Source organism: Mustela lutreola, chromosome X (genome assembly GCF_030435805.1).
Source record: "Mustela lutreola isolate mMusLut2 chromosome X, mMusLut2.pri, whole genome shotgun sequence".
NCBI classification, from domain to species: Eukaryota; Metazoa; Chordata; class Mammalia; order Carnivora; family Mustelidae; genus Mustela; species Mustela lutreola.
Window position 1 is genome coordinate 34,364,926 of NC_081308.1, and position 26,657 is coordinate 34,391,582.

The 26,657-nt window shown below is 46.4% G+C and overlaps 1 long non-coding RNA gene across 1 annotated transcript in view; it reads left to right on the plus strand.

Moving 5' to 3' along the window:
* The window catches only part of LOC131821362 (uncharacterized), a 34,082-nt gene extending 8,163 nt beyond the window's left edge, over positions 1–25,919 (plus strand). Inside the window, exon 4 of the long non-coding RNA XR_009349890.1 lies at positions 25,572–25,919. This is a non-coding gene — a long non-coding RNA (uncharacterized LOC131821362). The remainder of the gene's footprint in view (positions 1–25,571) is intronic.
* The last annotated feature ends 738 nt before the right edge of the window (positions 25,920–26,657 follow it).

A 26,657-nucleotide genomic window follows, 5' to 3' on the forward strand; every position in this document is an offset into this window, starting at 1 on the left:
GGCTAGAGATTTAAATTTGGGAGTGGTCAGCAAGTAGATGATGCTTAAGGTCCTGAGATTCAAGATGAGAGCACCTAGGGAGTTAGTGTAGACAGAGAAAAGAGGAAGTTCAAGCATTGAATGCCAGTTTACTCCAACATTTAGAGGTCAGGAAGATGAATTGTAACCAGCAAAAGAGACAGAAAGAGCATCAAGAAAGATAGGAAGAGATCCAAGAAGGTGTAGTATCTCCAAGACTCAGAGAAGAAACTGTTTCCAGAAGAAGAGTGCTGATAGGTCAAGTTAGGCTAAGGTCCAAGAATTTGTCTTGGACTTACTTGCGGGCATCACTAGTGACTCTGAAAAAGAGCAGTTTCAGTGGGATGCTGAGGATGAAAGCCTTGCTAGAACAAGCTCAATAGGGAGAGAGAGAAAGAGAAAGAGAGACAGAGAGACAGAGAGACAGAGAAAAGGGAAGAGGTACAGAGAACAAGTGGAAAGAACATGAGTTTTGCTGTAGGTGGGGAGTGTAGAAATGAGGCAGTGCCTGGAAAAGGATATAGGGTCAAAGGAGCGCTTCTGGGTTCTGTTTAGATTCCTGACATCCAAGGAGGCTTGTGTGTAGATGGGGGTGCTCTAGCTGGGTGGCTAAATTCATGATGCAGGAGGGGGCAGGAGGCAAGTCTTGAGCAAGCTGGAGCTGGGGCATCCAGTGCACATACATTTCATTTTGGCTTTAGGCAGGAGCATGGACAGCTTGTCTACCATGACGGGAGAGAAGTTTGAGGATCTGATCACAGTTGCAGGGAGGCTGGGAAATTGGGTACAGGTTCTGGAAGTGGACTTCTGATTACTTCTATTTTCACCACAAAATAGGCAAGACCATCAAGCCAAGAGTGAAAACATAAAGGGGAGTTTTGCAGGTTTGAGGAGAGATGAGAAAGAGTGACCTCATTGCTGCAAAGGGTAGCATAGACTGAGTAGGAAAATGTCAAAGGATGCCAGCAGCCTTCCAGACCTACTTGGAATTCATGGTCATGAATGGAAGGTAAGAGCAGCTCCTTGTGTGCGGGTGCCAGGGAAGTGGGGAGGTGGATTTAGCTAGCCTTGGGGTGCAAAGGCAGGACAGATGGGGAAGGGACTGGGATGGCTGAAGTGGAGAGAAACGGAGTGGGAGTTAGGATAGGATCAAAGCAGGTGAGGAGGGACATGAGGCTACAGAATATTGATGGGAATGAAGAGCTACCAGGATCAGTGGATAACTCCCAGCGAGATCCAAAAATTGCTGGAGTGGAGGGATTAGAGAGGGTGATGTGGGAGATTGGGAGGTGCGAGATGGAGAGTGGGACACTTAACATTGGGATTATGTTAGGAACACAGCTATTGGTAATGATTACATCTAGGGTGTGACAGGTCTAGGCATCTGGCATAGGAGAGAGATACAACTGGGAGAGGAGAAAAGGTCAAAGATCTGAGAAGCTAGAGTTGGAAGGACTATCTATGTTGGATATTGAAATCACCAAGAATATTGCTCATGGCAGTGGTAGAGAGGCAAGTGAGCCAGGTGATAACATACTCAAGACATGAGAGGGGGGTGACTGTGTGACATGTAACTCAGAGACAGCCTAAAGGCATTTTTCATATTCTACCTGCACTGCTCACTTTTCCATGCATAGTTCTTGTTCAATCTCCCCTGACCCTCTTCCCCACTAAGGATGGGAAAGGAAAGCCCATGTTGTTACTGTTCTTGTAGCTAAGCTGGTACTTAGCCTAAAGATACCGTTTACTCGACTGACAGAGAGAGCAAGATCTGCTTTCCCTAGGCCTCTTCTAGAATACCTGAGATGCCAGGTGGGTGTCCAGATGTGTTTCAGCCCTGGTAGCACCTGCCCTTGTAAGGACAGCACAACGAAGTCAACTTCCCGCCACCAGTCATGCTCAGTGTTCTGTCAAGGTGGGTGTCCAAGTTGAGGACATAGTTTCTTCAACTCTACACCTGCCTGGACCAAAGGTTGGGCCTGAGGGGAACTGGAGGCAGTCAACATTGTTTCTGATGCTTCTTCCTTTCACTACATGCCAATCGTGGCACCCAGGTCCCCACACCTGGTTTCTGATCACTGTGTCACCTGGTTTAATTCCTGCTCAGGCAGTGCATTTCGAACTGACATCAGTTACCATTCCACTGGGGAACTACAAAAAGTCAAGTCCTGGTGTTTGCCATAATGAGTTATGCCAGAACCCTTGAGGGTAAGGCCCCAGGAATCAGCATTTCCAGTGATTTTCAGGCCCTTTCAGCAGCTCCAGTTTGAGAAGTGTTGCACTAAAGCAGTGCTTGGCAAGTACGGACTTTTCCAGGTGCTTTTCCGGTGACTTCTTTAATGGGAGACAACTCTCCAGTCCAAAGGAGCAGATTGCTAATGGTAGAATTTGGGATGCCTGTCAGGATCCTAGTAAGAAGCAGAGGGCTGGTGGGCAGCTATCCAATTTTGCCAGTCAAGATAAAGAAGGAAATGCTACCAGGTATAGTCAGAGTTTCATGGTCTCATGGTTCTCAACATCATGTGGACTCCAGAGCAGCTGTGGTGGGATCACCTGAAACTTATGAGAAATTCAGATTCTCAGGCCTCACTCCATGCTTGTTGAATCAGAAACTCTGGGAGTGGGGCTATCTGAAGTTTTCCCAAACCTGACAGGCGATTGTGATGCCCACTCCCATTTGAGAAGCACTCTTCTTCCAAGCTGTGAGCCCAAGCCATGGAATGCCCCTTCCTGTGTGACTCAACTCAATGTAGGCTGACCTCATTCACTCTCTGGATCCAATATGGCTCCCTGCATCTGGTGCTCTGGGGTGTTTTGAGTGTGAGAGGCGCTTTGTTCTGATGACCTATGGCAACGTACGTGGCGGCAATGATGTCCCTGTGTTCTCTGCTACCACCCTGAGGACAGTGGAACAAAGATCTTTGCATAGGGGATAGCTCTTCCTCTCCTGCAAGTGCCCTAAACTCTCATCACTGGGTGGTCACCCCATGTTTGTTCTCAAAGTAGGTCTTGGGTAATACCTTCCGATGTGTCTATATAGCAAATTATTCATTTTGACAGAGGTTGGGGGGGTTGCCTTCTGATGAGCTTTGTGAATGCTTACCTCTTGGTTTGGATTTCAGTGCTAAAGTTCATACACTAATACCTCCCAGGTGTTGTCTGGGTTTTCCTGCCACAGCTGTCCTTTCCTTAAAGAATGTCGTTAATTGAAACAGACTCTTTAAGGAACACAGAAGGTAGGAGTGCCCATCTTAAGCAAAGTCACACACAAATGATGTGGAATTACTTCCCTCACTGCCTCTTTCATTAGCCCAGAAAATAAGGGTTTGATTGAATTATACAGGAGTCTTACATTGGCTGTTGATTATTTTTAAACTTGGTCTATTATTTAAGAGTAATAGAGATTGTACAGTTTTATATGATCTGATTATTATTCAGATTTGAAAGTCATTCACGTCAAATTAAAATTCCTTTGGGCCCTTTAAGATGCCTTAAATTAAAGTTTATGATTTAATAACTAAAGGGTACAGAGGGAATGCAAACTGACTTTCTGAATCTTCAGTGATATGGAAATTTCCAGAAGATTCACAGTCTCTCCAAATTAACATTTCTTCTATTTAGCAGACACGGTGGCGATGCGGGGAGGATCCAGGACTGTGAGCCAAGATACCTGGGTTTCAGGGTAGGCTTTGCTGAAAGTGAATTAGTGCAGAGAAAAGACCTGAAATGCTTGGTCACCGTCCTTGAAGGACTTAGAAAAACCAGAGTGCAAACATAGAGGGAAAAGAGGGGAAAAATTGGTGTGGAAAAGGCTGATAGTACCAAACAAATCACAGTTAACACAGACTGCTGTACTAAGGCAAATGATGTCTAAGTCGAGGGGAAAGAACTTCTTTTTCCTTCCTGCTCCTCCTCCCTCTTTCCACCCTTCCACACTCCTTACTCCCCTGTTCTTCTATCAAGCAACCCACATAACAGCAAGCGTTCACTAAACATCTCCTGGTCCCACACTTATGGGAAGTACCATCTCCCTTTAGACCAGCGCCAGAGGGATGCCTGCCCTGGGTCCTAGTCCTTTAGACTCTTCGTGCTCAAAGTGTGGTCTATGGACCAGCAACATCAGCATCACCTGGCGCTTGTTAGAAGTGAGAACGTTTGGGGACTCCTGGGTGGCCCAGTCGGTTAAGCATCTGCCTTCAGCTTGAGTCATCATCTCAGGGTCCTGGGATCGAACCCTGCATAGAGCTCTCTGCATTTTCGCTAACCCCGCAGGTGATTCTGGTGTGCATTAAAGTTTGAGAAACACTGTTTCTGAAATTCTCTCTTCTGGCTCCTCCCCTCTCCCTCAGACAAGATTCTGAAGGGCCAGTGGATGTGCCCACTCAGGACTTGTCCTCCCAGAACACTCTGGATTCGTGGACTCCTGAATTCCCTGCTCAAAAGTCCCAGAGCCTGCTTCCAGGGCACCCTCCCCCACCCACTGAGGGTTGACTGCCCGGCCAGGCCTGTATGTGTTGCTCTAGGCTGGAGGGCCGGGCAGGTGTGGCTGTTCAGTAGGTGGAAATGAGGAGGTCCGTAGAAGAAGCTTGGTGAGGCAGCCGAAGCACCCACATCCACGTACCCACACTGCGGGTGGGAAAAGCAGGGTGGCGGGGTGGCTAAATGCCAGCTCTCTCTGCACCCCCAAATTCCACTGTGGCACTCTAATGAGCCCTAAATTCGGAATTCACAGCTGGCCTTCCAAGTTGTTAAGACGGTTTGTCAAGATAGGAGGAAAGAAGCTTTTCAATGTAAACATTTGTTAGCTTGGTATATAACTTTCAAACACTCAGCCATATGGTGCGTGGACCTCCATTTGTATGCTCGGCTCAGTCCGGCAGGTGTTAGGGGCGAGCCTCCTGGTGATGGGGTGAGGGGACATTTGAGGTTTTCCAGAGCACTGTGCCCCCCTTGTCTTCTGGGGACAAAGTTAGAGCGGTACATCTGCTTAGCTCTCTTCCTCAAGCTGCATTCCTTGGTGCATTTCTAGACTCTTCCTAAACCTGGAAGCCTTCTAGTTAGGGGATTTTCTTTAAGATTTCCTTGGGAGCTATGTGCTCATCATTTAATCACGCTTTCCTCTGGCCTCTCTCCAATTTCTCTCTCCCTCTCTCTTTTTAAAGAAGTAAATCCAACACCTTTGTCTGGCATTGGGTATCCTGACGTTAGTTCATCACAGTTCCTTAGAAAAACAACTCCCCAGATCACAACAAATTAATGGAAAATAAAGATCGAATGGCCCTATTTACGTATAGTAGAGATAGCCCAGACATCTCCCGTGCGTGCCCAACCCTTCCACACATCCTGGGAGACAGTTAAGGGGTTACTAAACTTTGGGGAGTACAGGGGGGCAGGTTCCACATTTCAGCAATTTTAAAATCCCCCGCCCAAAGTAAGAATGTCTCATATGGATAATGGAAGGACAAGAGTGTGGTTGGCAGCTTTATTTTCCCTCTCAAGATGTCTCAGAAAATAACCCTGCGTTTGGCAATGGACTGTGTCTTAGGTTCAATGAGATGTGCTCTTTTTAGGTTCAAGCTTGTAACAGAAGTAGCATTTTCTCAAAAGCACCTGCCAAGGGCGGGAGAGAAGGTACTAGTCCTCTAATCTAGCACCTACCTTTCGGGGCCCCAACCCCTCCCTTCTTTTTTCCTAAGGGCGGGGCCACACGGATCTGAATTTTTAGCAAACACCCCAGTGATTGTGATGCTGGTAGGTGGCAGGCTATACTTGGAGAAATCTTGGTGTGGAAAGACGGTGGCCTTACTGTCCCTAGGTGGCCCAGTTCCATTTATATCCTGGGTCAAGCCTGTCAATTAACTGTACTGACGCCAGTGACTCACGAGTGACTTGGAGCTCATGAAATCCCTGCATTCAATTTAACAAACATTTATTAGGGCATCAGCTCTGCGCGGGGGAATATAATGGGCCCTGGGAACCCACCAAAGTATCAGCCACAGCTCTAATCATGAGGTGCTTGGACTCGTCTCTATTTACATCGAGTCAGGACTGTCAGTCCTATAACTTAGGGATATCTGTTTTGTTTCCTGGGTAGAGTCCTGCGTCAGATTGGAAATAGGCACAGAACAGAATGCAGATGAATGACACATCTTTTTATTTTTTTCAGGGGCGTTATTTATTTATTGAGAGAGAGCGCCAGCATGTGCTGGGGGGTTGGGAAGGGGAAGCAGAGGGAGAAGCAGACTCCTGTCTGAGTGGGGAGTCCAACGTGGGGCTCTATCCAGGACCCTGAGATCATGACCTGCGTCAAAGGCAGACGCTTAACCCACGGAGCCACCCAAGCGTCCCTAAATGACGCCACATCTATTGAGACAGAAGTACCCAACTTGATTATCTGTATTGTCTCCAAAATTCAGGGTAATCATTCAGCCTTGGCTTTTTGTTGTTGTTGTTTTAGTTCAGGTGTGGATTTTAGGTGTGAATTCCGTGTGAGGCTCGGTGATCGGGCACACTGGCGGACATGCCTGGACCAAGCAGAGCCATCAACCCACCTGCACGCGGTGGTTGAGGATTCTCTGACATAGTTCATTGTGGAAGTTTCGAGCCTCTGAAGAAGAGTTTGTGAATTAAATGCCTTTTAGTCATAAGGTTTAATGAGACCACTTTTAAAATATATTTGGGGGAATTAATGGAATATCTATCTTCCTTTTTTTAAGATTTTATTTATTTATTTGATGGGGGGATGGGGGGGGAGAGAGAGAGAGACAGCACAAGCAGTGGAGCTGCAGGCAGAGGGAGAAGCCGGCCTCCTGCTGAGCAGGGAGCCCAATATAGGACTTGATCCCAGGATCCCAGGATTGTGACCTGGGCTGAAAGCAGACACTTAACTGACTGAGCCAGATAGGCATTCCAAGGAATATCTATCTTCTTTTCAATGTCTCCCCCACCACACACACACACACACACACACACACACCAGTCCCCTGCTTCTATCTCAGAGAACACAAAGCTGTGTTTGTGATTTATTATCAACCTGAAGCTAATGATTAAAAACTCCTCCCAGGGTGAAGTCTGGGGAGGAGGAACTCCGCCCTTGCTCACTACAAGAGGGGGATGACTTTCTCATTTACAGAAATGTGCCTCAGGTTTGGAATATCTTCCGTCCTTGACTGAAAATGGCCTAAGCCCCCAATTCTCCACTCCCTACTTAACCTCCTGCTGCTTTTCTCACCTCTATTCACCACTCACAAGAGACCCAAGTGACCTCAAGTTGAAATTTGGGGCCCCCTGAAGCAGATGCCTGAAACAGGCGCCATCTTGTTTTGGAGATTGCGAGAAAAAAGGACCCTCAGCCCCTCCCACATGAACTCCTCCTCTCTCTTGACCTCTCTGGGAAACGCAGGCCCTCATCACACCTATCAGACTCTGTGGGATTTCAAGTGTGTGGGAGTAAAGGCGGTCCCATGGCTGGTGTTTCTTTGCTTTTTCCTTGACAGGGAGCACCATGGCTCCCAGGCTCTCCAGCCAGGAAGTCCCATCCTCAGGCTGCCTGGCTCAGCAAGGGAGCTGCCTGACTCAGGGACATGGGGTGGGGGTGGGGGGTGCCTAGTCTTCACTTGGCACCACAGGCAGCCTTTTAGAGTCCATACCTGCCAATAAGGCAGCCAAGAGGGTGGTTTAGTAAGTAGAGAAAAGGTGAAAACGCAGTAGTGAGCCAACTGTCCCCTTTTTCCTGCCCTTGATGACTTGCATTTTCTCCCAGACGGCTGCCATTCTGTTCCCCCAGCCACCGTTGAGATGAGATTAGAGCTTTAGCTAGAGCAATGTCTCTGCCAGTCAGAGGTGAGGAGAAATGAAAGGGGTGCTGGGGCTAAGTGCTGCCTCTCTAAGAAATCACTCAACCCTGGGGCCTGTGAGTGGAGGAGGGGTGTGGGACGGGGCGGGGGGAGGGGAGAGGGTCCCATCAAAATGACTCAAAGTCAACAAAAATCCAATTGACTTCATACTCCTTGCTTTCCCAGGCTGTGTATTATCTGCACACACACACACACACACACACACACACACACACACTTTCCAGGGGAGGACTTCTCTCCAAAATGCCCCTTGGTGATGGCCACTCAGACCCTGCTTTAAATGCTTCCAGTGATGGACATCTCATTCCCTCGCGAGGTGAGCGTGCTGGTCACAGTCCACTCGGCAGCATCTCAGGGATATTTGTAGGCTCGTGGGGGAATATGTTTAGTCGTGAGCTCAGCCGACCCAGTCCCTCTGAGCACCACAGGCCTGGACCAGGAAGCCAGTGGCTTTTAAGATGAAATCAATGGTGAGCCTATGTGTCCTCCAGGGCTAAGGCTAGGGCCCTCGTGTGTTTCACGCCAATGACTGGATTGTGCCTCGAGTTCTGTTACAACCACTTTTGCTAAAAGTCGTGCTCTCCTGGTGTTTTGGGGGGCCCAACTAGCCTAGGTGGAGTCTTTAAGTACCTCTGAATAAGGAGGCATATTTTCACATGAAGGCACGGGGAAACCGCAGTCCCGGAAAGGAGGTTTAAGCTGGATTTTCCCAGAGAGGCTTGGATGCTCTAAGACCATGCGCCATGATTTCTGTTGAATTTTCCTCAAGCATTTGGTCTGCTCTGTTCTTCCCTAGGCTTTCTCAGCTTTTTTACACTAATGGTTCTAAGGACATTTCTGTTGCAAGAACTGACTGGCTAAACACTGTCAAAAAACCCAACTTCAACTGTCTTAAGGGACACTTAGAGAAAGTGCTGGTTCACATCCCAGAGAAATTCAGGGTACAGGCTGGCTTTATGGAAGGCTTGATTCGGAGACTTGGGACGGTCAGGGAGACCCATTTCTCTCAGACTGGAGATTCTGCCCCACTCTCCTCCAGCCTCTGGCTTGATTTTCAGATCTCACACAGTGTGTGTGTGTGGCGGGGGGGCAGGACATAGGCAGTGGCTTCTCATTATATCCTCACTTCTAAGACTTGCTACTCCAATCAGAAGGAAGCTTGAGACTTGGAGAGGAACTACCAGAACGTGACCCCTTCTCTCTTTCTGTTTTCTGCACCTTGTGTAAGGGGCGGAGCTCCACCTAGATCATTGGTGCTTAGGTTGGAAGGAGGGATGCATGCCTAAGCAGAAATCTGGAGTGTTGCTGGAAGAAGGAGGGTAAACAGATACCAGGAGGGAAAACCGAATGTGTCTGTACCATGGACCCCTATAGATTTTGCTCTCAGAGTCTTCTACCCCATCAGTGGGACTCATAGGTCCACAGAGTTGGGAACCAGCCAGCACTGGCAGCTGTGGCTTCAAACACAAGAAGGATAAATCAGGAGCCCTCTTGGAGTAGAACACCAAGAAGAGTTTTGCAGTCAGGGCCAACACAAGGAGGGCAACACAGGGAATCCTGCTGTGTATAGGGGGAGAGGAGGGGAATGGGAAGAATTGGAGGGCACTGTGTATGAATGTGGCTTGGCCACAGGACCCTCCTAAACTATATACTACTACTACCTTGCAATAACGTACATTGAGTATAATGCCAGACATTATCCAGGTACTTCAGAAGATCGCAGAGCTCGTAAGTGGCAGAAGTAGGATTCAAACTCCAATAGCACATAACCCCCATGTTATAGTGTCCCCGGTGAATACACAGAGAGGACAACACCCTCCTGGCTCTAGGGACAGGTACATGACTGAGGGAGCAGCTGAGCCATTCTCTAGAGCCGGCAGCCTAGAGACCATAGGAGAAGGACAGATGAATGGGAGAAGGAAACGTCATGTCTTCAGGACGGAGGTCACTGTGAAGGGAGAACTGTGCCCAGGACAGCACCAGAAAGTGGCAGGGACGCTGTATTCTAGGAGGAGTGCAGGGAGCAGAGTAAGTCTGGGCTTTTGCCAAGCTAACCACTACCTTGTAGTGTGATGGGGACAGGGCACATCACCTCTCTGTGCCTCAGTTTCCTCTCCTGTGAAAGAAAGATGACTGTACTTTGTCTCCCCTGTTGTATACCATTATGGAGATTAGACAAAATAATGTAAGATAAAACACTTTGTACAGAGAACTCCCAGTCATAATTATGCTTTCTTTACGCACTTAAAAGCCTATTTGCAATAATTTACGGCATTGTCACTGAGGTAGTGTTATTAAAGAAAAGCCTGTTTTTCTAAAGAGTATCAGACAGTATCTTCTAGAAATAACTTCCATTTAAGAAATTACACGTTCAAGGTAGATGATTTACAAAACAAAAATGAATATGGGAAGAAAACAATAAAATCGCCCAGAAAAATCTATTTGGTATTTTCATTAATATTTTTTCCATTGGTTTTCTAGGCCTCTCTGTGCTTTCTTGTAAGCTAATAGTGTTTCGATTTAATATTTTATCTTACACACACACACCGTCTTTACTCTTACAACCCACTTCTTTCCATTTAATTTATTATGAACATATTTCCTAGTCATTAATCTTACTACAATGATTTCTGATTTTTTTTTACCATGATCCATAGTAAAAGATATATTTATGTTGCTACTGAGTAAACACACATACACCTGTACGTATAACTATCCAATACCCCCCTTAGTATATATCGTGCACCCCGGTATTGTGTACTCTGTATTAGAATGAAATGGCGTATAATAGAATACACTGTTTCATGATTCATTAGCAGATTACATGATCCACATAAGGATCACAATCCATAGTTTGAAAAGCACTTAAGCCACGACCTAAGTTTTATCAGATCGACAACAGCCCATTTATGGGCTATACCATAATTATTTCACAGATCTTCAAAGGTTGAACTTCTGTAATATTTCTAATATTTTGCCATTTATTCTTCTGTTTATTAAAATTTCCAGGAAATACGTATCGAGTGTGTAATAGGAACCCAGCAGGGACCTAGACAGATGAGGTCCCACGTTTTTGCTCTTACATTCTCTGGGGGCTGGAAGACCAGTGATCCGCATGTCCACAGAGCAAGAAACTCCAAGATAACGTGATGGGGAGTCACAAGGTGGGAGCTATCTTAGGCGATGGTCAGGAAAGTTCTTTCTGAGGGGTGGCATTTCAGCTAGTATTTCCATAATGAGAAGATATTGTTGAACTACTTCCTGAGAAGACTTGGGGTCAAGAGAATCTGGGGTGGGAAGAGAGTTAACAGAAAGGTCCTAAGGTGGCGGTCCAGAGCTTGGCCCATTTGAGGATCAGAAATATGCCCAGTGTGACCCTAGTACAGTGAGCCAGATGGAAGAGTGACAGTCCTAGGACAGGAGTTTAGAAAGGTTGGGGCAGAGGTCAGATCATCCAGAATCTCTTAACAACACAAACAGGCTCCAACTTTGCTTACACCCACAGGTATGTCCCAACGGAGAAGCTTACAAAGCCTCTTGAGCGGCAGCGGCTATGACCTGGGAACACTGGGTTGGTAGGGAGATTAAGAAGCAGGCATATTTTTCTGAAAGAAGACTTCTGTGCGAAGATCCAAGTTTTGTTGGAGGAGCAGGTCCCTGGCCCAGCACCTGGTTGTGTTGTAAACAGATCTTTCATGAGGGACTTTAAGGTCCCAGAAATACGGTCTTTGTCTAATCCCCTGCCATGTCCGCAGCACCCAGCACAATGCTTGACTCAGTAGGCGTTCGATAAATGTTTGTGAAGCAAACGAGCCAAAAAATGGACACCAACCCCAGACTGTAGGCAAAGGACAGATGTAATTTGGGACAAATCTTAAGTACACATTCATGTTTTCTCAAATGTGACCCTCTATCCCCATGTGAACAAAGAGAAAGGCCTTCTATGTACCAAGGGGACAGTATTTCTCCAGCTTCTCTCTGGTGAAGTCGTAAATAATCTCTCAGAAGGCATGACTTATTTCACTTGGTTTTTTTTTTTTTTTTTTTTTTTTTAATGAAATGGCATGACAACTCACCAGCTGCTTTTTGCAATGAAAAAAGATAACACATCACGATTGCCAGAAACAGATGTTGAAGAGACCTAGAAATCTGATTTTTCCACATCAGGGACTCTGTTGTGTATTGAAATAAATGGACAGGGTTATTGGAAGCTAGACTATTGCTTCCTTTGTGGTTACTCACTCATTGTATTGAGGAAGGGATAGTGGGGGACATCACTGGGGACAGGCCCTGGAGGAGGCATCAAAGGCAGACCTTGTCGGCCAGGGGTTCCTACTGCTTTGGGGCCAACTGGCTTCCATGTAACACAGCCCTCTCCTGCCCTCCTTACTGGCCATTATGATCAACCCAAGTGCCCCAGCTGAATACAGATGGGCCTACAGAGACATCTCATTCCAGTGGTTCATGAATGCCTCTGTTGACTGCTTTCCCTTTTCTGAGTAAATGAGCACCTAGGCCCAGTGCTTTGGAATATAGAGAACATTCCAAAAACCAGCACAGGGAAGAATGTGAGGAATAAAGAGAGATCTCTGAAAAGCAACTTTATACCTCCCTCAGGAATCTGAACTTACAAGTGTGATCACCCAGTGAGAAGACTGCTTTAGTCTTCATTGAAATAATTTTCCTTCTGGGGGAAAAAAAAAAAGACAGCCTGTCTATGGGAATTAGGTGGTGGGAGGCTTTCTTTCTCTCTCTCTATCTCTTTTAAAGATTTTATTTATTTGACAGACAGAGATCACAAGTAGGGAGAGAGGCAGGCGGTGGGGGTTGGGGGGAGAAGGCTTCCGGCGGAGTGGAGAGCCTGATGTGGGGCTCGATCCCAGGACCCTGGGACCATGGCCTGAGCTGAAGGCAGAGGCTTTAACCCACTGAGCCACCCAGGCGCCCCAGTGCTTTCTTTCTCTTCACAAAATTGTCTTCGATCAGGTTTTTAGCTTTTTATTGAGCTATATAGTATTCCTCCAGGAAGTACACAAATCACTAGTGTATGGTCTGGCGGATTTGCATTAAGTCAAGACACCCAGGAAACCAGCCCCCGGATCACAAAACGGAACATGACCATTGCTCTGTAAGACCCCTCCTGCCCCGTTTCAGGCACCTCCCACACCAAAGGTAACCACTGTATCGTCTCCTAACACAATAGATCAGTTTTGTCTGGTTTTGAGCTTAATGTACAGGAATCTTGCCATATATGCTCGTGTGGCTTCTTTTGTTCAACATCGTGTGTGTGAAGTCTCCCATAGTTTTCTATGTAGTTAGAGTTCTACGACTCCTACTGTCATAGGGTCATCTGTTGTGCAAGTCTACCCCAGTTTATTTTTTCCTTTCTACTTTTGATGGACATTTGGGTAACTTGCAGTGTTTGGTATCATAACAACACTGTTTTAAACCCGTCTTTTGGCGGATCTATGAACCCATTTCCATTGCTTTGCCCTTCCTACCCCCTGCCTTGGGTAACTCTCAGCCTCGACCACTGAGACTACCTGAAAGTGTGCTTTGACAGGATTTCCCTTGGAAAAGTCTGTGCTCTGGAGCTGTCTTTCCTATTCTCCCTTAAGTTGGATCCTTTCTGTAGCCACAGACATGCAGACTGCTCAGCATCTGCTCAAGTATGAAATTAATCTTTACATAATGTTGGCTGGGATTGGGGTGGGGGAGAGGCGATGGGAGGAAACCCATTCGGGTTATTGAGATTTGTTTTTCAGGATGATAGTTTCAAAATGTCCCTGATTCCCTGGATATTAAAGCTTACAGAAAGAATGAGGGAGGGCTGAACTTGCTTTCTGAAAAGGAACATAAGCAGATGTTAAAGAGAGTTATGAGAATCGGTGTGGATTGCGATTGTGGTTGGATGGGGTGGTTTTGAATCTGGCTTTGTCACTTACAGTGTGGCATGGGGCAAATTACATGACATCTCTGTGCCTCAGTGGTCTCAACTGCCAGGTAGAGATATTTGTACCATTGACCTCATGGGGTAGATTTGTAAGGACTCAACGAGGGAGTACACATGAAGCACTTAGAACTCCCGACACGTGGGGAGTGCTATGTGCCTGGTGATCATTTTAGTGCCTCTTATAAGTCTTGAGCCCTAGAAACTGTGCCTGAGATGGAGATTCTTGTTCAAGTTCATTGAGAGAGTAGTCTCAGGAGACGGGGAGGGCAGGAGGCTAGACAAGGCAGAGGGAGCTAATCGAGGGTGTGGTGTGGTGGGAGTCCAGCATTAGACTACTTTCATAGTGGCTCTTGGAGTCACTTGGGGCACCAGAGTCGCCCTACCTTGAAGCAAGGGGTTTGGCTTTTATGTCCCCATTTCTGTTGCTTATTGACTGTGGGATGCCAAGGGCAGGGCACCGGGCCCTGGCTGGCTGGAGCCAATCCTCTCAGCAGCCAACAGCCCACAGCATGGTGGACAGGTTGCATTGGCCAAAAGGGGGATCCGAGTGGGGGCACCTATACTGTCTATCATTCCTAACCAGGCTTGTGTTTGCGGTCAAGTCAGAAGAGCCACAAAACCAGTGGGGGAAGAAAGCCTTTTAAAGGTAAGGCTGGTACCTTCTGGGACATTCTTTGGCAGGAACAAGATGACCAAAGGTGTGCATGAGCTCTGGAAGTCCGTGCCTGCAGGAGTGAAGAGATTGTGTGAGTGTGTGTGTGTGTGTGTGTGTTCACCCGCCCACACTAGCAATTGCCTTGATACAGGCTTAAAGCATGAAGGCTGCCCTGTCATTGGTCTCTTCCACTCCACCAGCCCCTCCCTTAGCCCTGCTTCTTGGGACACTTACCATTCTAGACCACCACTTTTCATCTGAGTTTTTCCCTGCCTTCTGGCCATCTCTATCCCTGTGGGAGAAATGAATGAAAAGAAATGTCATCTCTTTGAGGCTGCCTGGATCTCTGGTGCTTCAAAGTGAAATGTCTCAGTACCAACAGCTCATGACTTAATCAGCATTTAGATAATCTGCCCCTCTCTGTGGGAGATGGAAACCAGTGAGCTCTGCCAGATGTGTGTTTGGTTTCTAGGAGGTTGCTCCACCGGCCGTGGCTCTCTAGTAGCCAGATTTCCACTCCCACAGGACAGGGCGAAGTTAAAGCAAGATGAATCACAGCGGCAAAAGATAGGAAGCCGCTCTGCTGACTTCCCTAACTCTCGGGGGAGGGGATAGGATGTGGGAGGAGCCTGTGAACACCCGCGAGGCGCTGAAGGGGGTGGGGTTTAAAGTCCACCAGGAAGCTGGTCTCACACTACCCTACGCATTTCCTAATTTCAATCCCGCAGACTCTGGGAGGTACATCTCAGCCTGCCTGGGAGATAAACTCTAGAAAAGGGAAAGAGGCTGTCCGGTAGCACCCAAGTGACATCTGTAGCACATATGAGCTTCAAGCATTGGTGGGTGAGGTAGGAAGCTATTCATTCATTCTCCATTCATTCATCTGGCCAACCGGTATTTACCACGTATCCTCCGTGCGCCTGTTTCTTGGCTCCGTCATGGACCAGTCAAGGAAGTCGGCGACCGAATGAACAGTCATAATTGCGATGAGTGTGACAAGGCCAAGCCCAGCACCGACCGGGAGCTCCAGTGCATGGCTCACTGCTCCCAGAGCAGAGCTGGAAAGCTTTTTTAGCTTGGGGCCTGCTGCTTCTGACACATGCGAAGCCCATGGGACAAACATAAGGCCAAAGCAAAAAACAAATGAAATGACCCCATCAAGGAAAAACTGCTCATTGTGGTTCCTAGCAGCCCCCTCTCCACCCCCATACCTGAGGACAGTTTTAAAGCACGCAGTGAATTTTCATGGGTCAAATGGGAGGTTTTGTTGCTAGCTTTACCTCCCGAGGAACAACAGGAGAGCTGGCCAATGTTCCGTGTGATCGTTGGTCACTACGTGACTCAGTGGTCAAAACAAAACCCATGGGGCCTGACCGCTGAGGCCCGGGCTTTGCCGCCAGCTGTAACTTCCTCATTTCTTTTTGTAGCCGGTGGACCGGGCTCTTGAGGATGGTATCAGATGAAGCTGGTGCAGCCATCCGGTCCTCTCGAGAGTGGGACGGAGGTGGAGAGGCCGCACGATAACCATAGAAATAGCAAGGGGAGGAGTAGGAGCAGTAGCCTTTCTCGGAGGCACCCAGCTCTGAGTTTAGCTAGCCCTTGTCTGCACTGCCTCCTTCCATCCCCCACCCCAGGTTCCACCACGAAGCTTGTGGCATTTTTCTCCAGTAGAGCTAAGCTGACTTGCCCAGGGTCCCAATACCTTCCATGCCAGACTCCCTAAGGGGGAGTTGAGGTCTGTTGGACTCCGCAAAACCCATTCTCTCAATTATTTGGCTTGACAGTCTTTCAAGAAAGGGAGCTTTGGCATAGAAGGAAAAGAAAGCTGCCAGTTAAAGCCCCATGACCGTGGCGGGGGCCTGCTTAAACACTTTGCCCTTTGATTTTCTTCTCTGAAAACTGTGCACAGCCCAGAGAGGTTGGGAGGATTAAGTGGAGTAATTAATTTAAAGGCCCTGGCACACAGTAGGCACTCAATAAATGAGGGTTCCCTTTCTCTCAGCAAAAGCCACTTGGATTCCTTGGCCAGATGAAAATCAGGGAAGCGTGAACTCAAATGGAAGCTTTCCCGAGGTCTGCCATGAACAGGGCCTGAATTTTCCCAGCTCCGGAGGGAGGCTAGTGAAAATCCCAGCCCTCAGCCACCCAGTGGGTGCCACACCTGACCCAGCAATGGAGATGGTGGCAGGGAACGCCTTTCGTTAAATGGAGAAACCATCGCCATGCAAATATTTAATTTTTTTAAGATTTTATTTATTTATTTGAGAGAGGGAGCACAAAAGCTGGGGGGGGGGGTCAGAGGGAGAAGCAGCCTCTGTGCTGAGCGGGGAGCCAGATGTGGGGTTGGATCCTGGGATCATGACCTGAGCCCAAGGCAGACACTTAACTGACTGAGCCACCCAGTCACCCCCAGCCATGCAAAGATTTTAGTGCACAACCTGACAAAACTGTAGGGACTTCGAGAGAGCTGAAAAAACAAACAAACAACAACAACAACAACAAAACTTTTGAGAAAAGAGCTCCTGGCAGGTTGAGGGACTCCTTCCTTGATTGTTGAAGCTTCTAGAAAGTGAGCCCAGTGACTTCTCAAGTGCTGTATTTTTACTGGGCACCGAGTCATACAGCCACCCACCCACCCCTGGCCCCCTATGGCATCTCCCAAGTGGCCTTCCTGCCCGCTGGTCACATCCCCACAGAGGACAGGTCAACGCCTGGGTTTACATCTGGCTCTACCTTGGGCTACGGGGAACTCCCACCCTTTTCTTCAAAGAACTGCCTTGGGCTTTGTAGATAGTTTCTCTATTGTATGTAAATATTCTTTTGATGGTCTTTACAACTTCCTTCCTTCTACTGTGACTTTAGTTTGCTTTGTTTTCCCATCTAAGGATGAATACTGACTTTCAGTTTTAATTTTTACTTTATGAATTTGAGGCTATGAATTTCCACGTAAGCCTGGCTCTAGCAGCATCCCACAAGTTCTGATGTAAAATATCTTCATTCAGGGCACTTCCGGGCTCAGTTGGTTAAGTGTCTGTGTTCATCTCAGGTTATGATCCCGGGGCCTGGAATGAGCCATGTGTCTGGCTCCCTGCTCAGTGGGGAGCTTGCGTCTCCCTCTCCCTCTCCATTCGCCCCACTTGTGCATGCTATCTCTCTCTCTCTCAAATAAATGAAATCTTTTTTAAAAACTTCATTCATTGTTCAAAGTACTTTCTAATTTTTACTATGATTTCTCCTTTTACCCAAGCCTTATTTACAAGGAGAATATTTAATTTCCAAATACTTGGTGATTTTCTAGTTATACATATTTTTATTTTTTTAAGGATTTATTTATTGATTTGAGAGAGAGAAAGAGAGAGAGAGGAGGAGCAGAGGGAGAGAATTTTTCAAGCAGACTCCCCGCTAAGCTCAGAGCATGACCAGCCAGATCCCACAACCCATGAGATCATGATCCGAGCTGAAACCAAGAGCTGGATGCCTAACTGACTGAGCCACCCAGGAGCCCCTAGTTATACATATTTTTAAATTGATTTCTACCTTAATTGAACTGTGATCAGGGAACATATTCTAAGTGACTTCAATTGCTTGAAATTTGTTTTGATGTGTTTAATGGCCCAACATATATTTAATTTTTTTTAAACAGACTCTCTCTTTTTTAAAGATTTTTATTTATTTATTTGACAGAGAGAGATCACAAGTAGGCAGAGAGGCAGGCAGAGAGAGAGGAAGGGAAGCAGGCTCCCTGCTGAGCAGAGAGCCTGACACGGGGCTCCATCCCAGGACCCTAAGATCATGACCTGAGCCAAAGGCAGAGGCTTCAACCCACTGAGTCACCCAGGTGCCCCCATATATTTAATTTTGATAAATATCTCATGTACACTTGCAGCATGTGCCCGTGCGTGTGTGTGTGTGTGTCTATGTGTGAATTTTGTTGTTTGTATGGTTCAAATCTTCTGTATTATTCCTGATTCTTTTTGCCTTTATTTTTCTCTATCAGTTATGGAGGAAAGTAACAAGACAGGAATTATAGAAATAATTTAAGTCTCTGAATAAACCACTCATACCCACACTTTTCATTCCTTGGAATCCTTTTAGCTATAATCCCTGCTTGCCAGAACATAAGTATTTGGGAAAGTGTGGTCCAAAGGCTTGCTGGTGATCTTGGGTTTTTCAAGAATAAGGGAATTAGGTTAAAAGTCCTCATCAAGGGGCACCTGGGTGACTCAGTGGGTTAAGCCTCTGCCTTTGGCTCAGGTCATGATCCTGGGGTCCTGGGATTGCGCCCCACGTCAGGCTCTCTGCTCAGCAAGGAGCCTGCTTCCCTTCCTCTCTCTCTGCCTGCCTCTCTGCCTACTTGTGATCTGTCAAATAAATAAATAAATAAATAAATAAATTAATTAATTAATTTTAAAAGTCCACATCAAGATTGTGGGTTTCTCTGTTTCCTCTTTTTTTTTTTTCCAGTCACTTTTTGCTTTATATTTTGAGGCTGTGTTATTATGTACATACATGATTGTTTTACCTTCTCAGCAGACTGACACTTTCTTTATCAAATGTCCTTTATCTCTCATAGTGCTTCTTATTCTTAAGTCCACTTGATTTGCTATTACGGTAGCTATGCCAGCTTTCTTTTGGTTAATGGTTTCGTGGTATAGCTTTTCTATCCTTTTGCTTTCAACCTTTCTGTATCTTTACACAGAAAGGAAGGGCATTGTGTCAAATGCCTCAAAGAATATCAGGCTCATTTTAGTACGTTTCCCTTCTCTCTGAAATCTTGGCCCTTCAAATTCTTGCCTCCTGGGTATCCCTGAACTTTAAGTTTTTTCTCCCCATGCCATGAGACTTCCAAAAGCTCCATGGACTCCCCAGGGTCTTGGTTGTCATTTTTCACTTGGCTTCTTAGACTCTTGGCCTCAAGTTTCCTAAGAATCAGCAGATGCCTCCAGAAGGGGATTGAATACAGAATGCCAGATTCTCCTCCATGCACTTCCCTTCTCTCTGGGATCCTGGCTACTATAGACCAAATGTTGGCATGCCCCCCAAATGCATATGTTGAAATCCTAATCCCTGATGTGACGGCATTAGGAGGTGAGGGCCTTTGGGAGATGATTAGGCCATGATGGCAGAGCCCTTGGGAATGGGATTAGTGTCTTTACAAAAGAGACCCCAGAGAGATCCCTTACCCCTTCCACTATGGAAGGTTGTGGTGAAAAGATGGTAGTCTATAAACCAGGAAGCAGGTCCGACACCTCACCAGACACCAAATCTGCCAATGTCTTGATGTTAGTCTTCCCAGTGTTGAGGACTGTGAGAAATAAATGTTTGTTGTTTAAACCAACGACCACTGTTTTTTGCTCTGGCAGCCCAAGAGGACTAAGATACTGACCTTTTAAGACCTCGTTCTTCTGGAAGCTCTCTGAAGCTTTCAACCACATTCTTTGTATTTCTGCCCCCCTCTTCTTGTCAGTCTTTGTGGAAAAGCTAGTCTGCAAAAACTCCTCCAACACTGTCAGAAGTAGATGCTGAGGTGAACACTTTAGATGGTCATTTAATCTGGGTAAGCCTCAGTTTGCTCATGAGTAAAATGGGGGCATATGAGACACACCTCATGGGGTTGTTTTGAGGCTTGGATATATATTAAATATGCTTTGTAAGCCTAAAAGCTATTTAAACACAAGCTGCTATTATTAGGTTTTTATATGATTAAGGTTCCTGATGAAAAATAGTGCTGGGTGTCAGGGCTTTATGTATTTATTTGAGAGAGAGAGAGAGAGCAGAAGAGCAGGGGAGGGTGGAGGAGGGACAGAGGGAGAGGGAGATGCAGATTCCTCGCTGAGCAGGGAGCCTGACGCAAGACTCAATCCCAGGACCCTGAGATCATGACCGAGCTGAAGGCAGACGCTTAACTGACTGAGCCACCCAGGTACCCCCAAGGCAGTTTGTTTATGTATCCAAGTCTATCTGGGGGCATGACTAGAGGTTCCTTCTGCTGGGAACTTGGGTTGCTATGACTGCTGACTTGTTTGGTAGAACAAGTTACCGGGTAGAATGTCCCAGAACACCATTCCAAGCACTTTCTCTGAGGGCTCACTTGTGAAAACTTGTGAAAGGCTATCAGCAAGACTTCTGGAACACTTTCTCCCAAGTACACATCTTTTTGGCTAGCAAGGGTTTACCTAAAAGGACTGGCAGGATTGTGTGTTAACTCTACTTCGATAAAAAAAGAAAAGAAAAGAATTAAAAGGGGTGAAAACTACTGGTGTCCATGCTTCATTCTGAGATGAATAGCCCCTGGGATTTTTGTCCCACTGGTTACAATCTTAGGGTTCATCCACCTTCTCCCCTGAGCAAGTCTGGCTCAGCTCAGGTGGTATAAGAGGGTTGCACAACTTGTTGGTCTATTCTGAGTAAATGCATCGCCCGCACCCCTTTCTCTTCCTGTCCTGTCAGATCTACATTTGCCTACCGTTGTGGAGCTCTGTGGCTTTTTCTCCCTGCGCAAGGTAAGAAGCCACCTGGCAACACAAAGATGCATCTGTCCATCACTTTTTGAGAAGACCACTTTACCTCTTTCCTGCTGAGTGGTGGATGATAAGACCTGCTTCCTGTTCATTCTGCTTGGCATTTGAAATATCACCTTTCATATCTGTTATCATGTCCCAGGATCCTGATGTCTTTTTTTGTCTTGAGGAACCCTGCTGTAACTTGAATCGGGCATTAAGAGCTGCACAATGCCATCCCTGATCAGGCCTCAAACACACTTGACTTACAAATGTTAACTCAGAGGGGTATCAGTGTGATTCAGAACCACACATTAACACCTGAGCTCCAACCAGCCTTTTGAATTGGCTAACATGTTCCTTGCCTGACCTGATGGAATAGAACACCAGACACTGTGGGGGCGAGTGAGAAGGAAAGTTCTAGATGCTAAAGCCATGGTTCTTACCTGGGAGGTGGGAACAATACTTTCAAAATGCAAATTCCAAGCTATACCTTAGTTTTACTGAATCAGAACCCAGAGTGGAGACAACACTTCCCCTTTCCTTCTTCTTTCCCTATCCAATAAGAATCATGGTGTCCAAGCACAGAGGGGCTGAAGGCACTGGCATCTGAGGGTGATGAGTTCAGCACCATTTTGATTGTTCCATGGTTTAACAGACAGTCAAGAATGAAATTATCAGACTACCAAAATCTTACGTACAAGACACCTGGTTCAGCCACACTGCTTATTCACTCTGTATCTAGAAGTAATAAACTTGATCTTTCAAACAACAATTTTTCAAATGGGAAATGCACTAATGAGAATAGGTGCTTGAAAAAAGTTCAGTGTCTGACTGGTTGGTTTTCGTTGTTGATGCCATCGATGCTATCAATGAAATGATGAAGAATCAGGTGTGATTCTCTGCTGTGCCTTTGGAGGTTCCAGAGAAAAACTGGCTGCCTGGTTTCAGGTTGATTTATACCAAATACTTCTTCATTATGCTATGCATTTCATGGTCAAGTTGGATCTGCTTTTCCCCATTCTCAAAATTTTAGGAATATATGTTTACAATTTTTGAACTTTCTTGGAAAGACGTATAGGTATAAGCAGTCTTCAAATGTTTATTCATGGAGCAAGGAAGTTTTTAGATAGGTATTCTAAAGAAATAAGCTTCTATTTTTTTTTTTTCTGTACCTGGAATAGTTGTCAATACTATTACGTTATTTAGATGAGCTCAGGGGTCTTTTTCTGTTCAACATTACATGCTCAGGACAGTGCACAATGCCTGGCATGCAGAAGGTACTCAATGAACATTTGTTAAATGAATGGGTTGATAGTTAAATGTTACCTGCATGTCTGTGGATAAGTCATTCACTTGTTTTGTCCTCATTCTTCTCTCCTGTAAAATGGGACCAATAATGAATAACCCTTGGAGTATCGGGAAGAAAAGAATTATAGTGGGGACTGTGACTTGCCTCTTGGATCTCCTTTATGGAATGAAGAACTCATTCCCATAGGGGTTGGGAGTGTTGAGTCCCAACAGCCTTAAGCTGAGCCCCACTTTGTGATTTGTCTTAGCTGCAGAGAGCTCCCTAGCCCAAGGTCATGCTCCTTCCACATGGTATCCCATACCCAGCCACTATCTAGTACAACATATAAAGGCTCAGCTTCCTTGCTTCAACTCAGAACAACTATGATGAGCCATTTCAGGTCTAGAGCTTTCCAGGGGGTCATCTGAGGCCTTCAGTGGAACTGGACTGACTATAGTTCAGATTCTTGGTCTGGCCCCCCCTGCTTCTTGCCCCTCTCTTCCCTGGGTGTTGATCCCAAGAGCAAGGCCTAAAAAATCTAGAGTCTGGTTCCACAGGAATCCAACCAGAGACAGCAGAACACAGTATGTGCTAAATAAAACACTTATGGGGGTCTGGTGGCCAAGCTAAGGCAAGGATCCACTGCAACACCTCCCAGCCCAAGAAATAGGCTCTTCTGTGAGCTCCAAGATCCTAATAAAATTGTTTTCTATTAAACTTTCTTGGAGGGAGTTGCTGCAGTGGTCCGCAGTAGACCATAGACCTTCATCCTTTCCCGAGGGCATACAGCTATCCCCCACTTTTCAAAGTCTTGCCTTAGGCCACTTCGCTTTTACAAAATACCTACATCTGGGCCTGTTTTTGCTAACCGAATGAAGACTGAACAGGACTTCTGCTTTTATGAGGGAAAAGGCAAAGAGTGAAAATAGCAGCAAAATTAGCATTCCACGTTTGTGTTGCAGCGAACCGTCAAAGAGGTGGTGAGAGGGGCCCCCCAAGCTCCTTCCCCCAGAACTCCACTCAGCACCTCCGCATCAGGCCGCTGAGCTTTGAACTGTGTCTGTGAGCATCTATGCTTTATCTTGATGTATTTTATGCATCCGTTAGCAAGATGTGGCCTAAGGTATCAGACAAGTCTAAGAGAGGTGATTTTGGGGGTCGGGGAATGCTCAACAATTCCTCCATATAAACGAACAGCAATTGCTTCTTTGCTTTATGTCAATGTGGCTTAGGGGAGGTTTTGCCAAGAACACCCGACTTGGGGATAGCAGGGCAAACCCATAGTGTCATAGATTAGAGAGTGGACTTTGGAATCAGGCAGCCCTGGGTGCAGGTGTCAACAACCATTCATCAGGTCTAGGCTATGTGATGAGTCGTCCTTCTTGCCCTCAGTTTCTTCATCCTCAAAATGGGAATTTTAAAATCCCTGCCTCTTGCGGTTGTTGCGAGAATGCACGGAATGGTAGGTACAGCTTGTAGCATGGGGCTGGTTAGTGCTTAATAAGAGGGACCATTACTAGGCTGGGCTCAATGGAAATTGATAACGCCATCTGGGCTGGGGAGTGACCACAGAGATGGAGGGAGGTGGGCTACGCTCACGTCGGGGGTGGCCAATCTCATGCCCATCCAGGGAAGGACTTTGTATGGCAGCCCAGGTGGAGATGCAGGGATCTCCCTGCCCAAGAGCACGCCCTTGGCTTTGCAAAGACTGAAAGTGAAAGAGGGAATACATTCCCAACCGTTTGGTGCCAACGCAGGAGCGCCCTGAGCTCTGTGGGGGAGGGGGACTGTTCGGGACTCTGTCCAGCCTGCATTACGGCTCGGCTTCTCCCTCTGCCCAGTCCTGCCCCTGCCTCCTGCCTTCTGCCATTGAGGGTCTATCCTTCCGAAATAGCCTTCACCCTAAACTCCATCACAGGGGCTGCTCCGGAGACTCCAACCTATAACAAAGTCTGAAAGCACAATTAAAGGGGACGTCTTCAGGCCCCACCTCCCCCCAAAACCCCCTCCACACTTCCTTTGTTCATCCTTTTATCTTTCAATCTTATCCCTTTGTCTGTGTTTTGTACTCTCCCTATTCAGAGCATTTCGTTTTAATGGCCTGTTGTACACAGCTTGTCCAGGAGCTGTCAGGTCGTGGCAGAAGCCTATTTAGACAAGTTGTCAGGTTGAACGGGAGAGGGGGGAAAAAAATCCCAAATCAATGTGTTTTCGCATGCAATCACACGTGGGCTAATTTATCTGTAGCCACGTTCTACCCCGCCAGTTTGGCATAAGGGTCCTCAGACAAGGGGGCTGTGCGTTGGCTGATTAACAGAGCGATTTTTATTGGGAGAAGGACAACACAATTGTTTTATGGTAATTATCACCATTTGAACCTGCACACACGCTCCTGGGGAAGATTAAAGAAAAGGCTCTGTACGGATGATGAAGCAACTCGAAACGTGCGTTGGCTAGAGAAGGCTGGAACTATTTAGAATATTAACGTTTTCTACCTTGTGAAAGCCCCTGGGAGGCCCCAGATTGGCTAACTTTTGAAATAGCCCCTGTGCCTTATCTGTAGGACTGAACACAAGTACATTCCGTTTATGGAGTTGGGGCAACAGGACGGTGCTGGCTAGGATGACTTGCCTAGAGACAACAATCCAGTCTATTTCAAGGCTAAGGACAGAGTCTTTCTGAAGTCCTGCGCTGGGCCAGGAAACATCCTCACATTTGCACTTCGTGAAAGCAAAAAACCAAAACCGAAAAACTGAGCGAGAAAACACACATACACACCACTCACGCTCACACACACAGAGGAGAGTGTTTTTTTGTTTGTTTGTTTTTGTTTTTGTTTTGTTTTTTTTTTTTTTTAGAGTGTTGGGACTGTGATGGTTTTAAACTTGAAACATGCTACAAACTACAAAACACTTCCCAGGTGAATTGAAACCTCCAATGGGGGAAAACACAGACTTTGGTATTTTCTTCTTTGATATTTGATAATTCTCATTGCATTTTTCTTTTTTTGGTCCATTCCCACTGTCATGTCTGAGTTTAGGACAAGGACAGAGTGAGAAAGTCTGTCACCGCAAGGCAAAACAGCTGTAAAAATGGTCTGCTAACCAGAATATGGCTGTTTTAAAGGTTTGTGGCATATGATTAGCTTAACAGAATCTTGCTTAAATAGGGAAGAATAAACCCTCTTGAGTCTGTTTCTCTTCTGAAATTTGAAAGTTGATGGTCCTGGGGGCTGACTTGTGGAGATCTTCCCACTTCTACCACTTTCTCTGCTTTTTTTCCCCCTTCCCTTTTACAGGTAAGAATCATTAAGTGATGCCTCTCTCCTTGTGGCTGGAGCAGGAGAGTGGAAGGCCAGGAGCATTCCCGACAGTCATTTTGTTAAGAAAACCCAGGCCTGGGAATCAAAACAGCTCTCTTCCCCCGCCTCGCAAACGAAGAAGACAGATGAAAAGTCTGGAAACTCCCACCCAATTAAGAAATGCTTGCCCCAGAAAGGAACATTAGAAAGTTGAGCTGCTAAGAGCAATTTAGAGCCCGCAGCCAGGCTTCCATTCTGCTGCCATTTCTAGAATGTCTTAGAAAGACAGATTTTATAATTGAAAATTAAAACATTTGACATGCAAATGTAAGAGTTAATTTTTCCCCTTTGTAAGGCCACTGAAAATTTTTGCTAAGGGAGAGAAAATCAATTCTCCATTAAAAGAAGATGCTCAAATGAAACAAGGCATTTACCATTTGTTTTGTAATTATGCACTTGGAGGGATGAGACTGGCGATGGGATATATATGGGAGCAGACATCTCTCAGCTGTGGCTTCACACCTGAGATCTGTGTGTGTGTGTGTGTGTGTGTGTGTGTGTGTGTGTGTGTGTGTTTAATCATCAGCTGATCGCTCTCAATTTGCTGTGGTTTTCTAGAAAACAAATTTTGGTCTCCGTTTGGTTTCTCTCGAAATCACCAAAGATCATTTCTTTATCCACCAGGCTAAATGGGGGATGGACAGCACGTGTGAGGCACTGGGCTAGACGCAAGGAACAAAGCTACAGCCACAGCCTGTGCTCTGAAATTACACACAGTCTCGTGGCAGAGCGGACAAAGTGGTCAGAATTCACAGCCAGGCAGATAGATTCCCAGTGTGTGTTCTTCACCTTGACACTGGGGATGTGGTGACCAGCTGGGGTCGGTGGGATTGAGGTAGGCTTGGGATGGGGACGAGTCAAGTAAAACACTCCAGAAGAGATGATCTAAGGGCCTCAGAAATACTTCCATTGGCCACTGGCTTTTCTGGACTTTTCTGGAGTCAGGATGAATATGCACAGAAACCTAAACAGTGTGCATGTTGGAAAGCTGACAGCAAGGAGAGAGGTGGCTTCTAGGACATG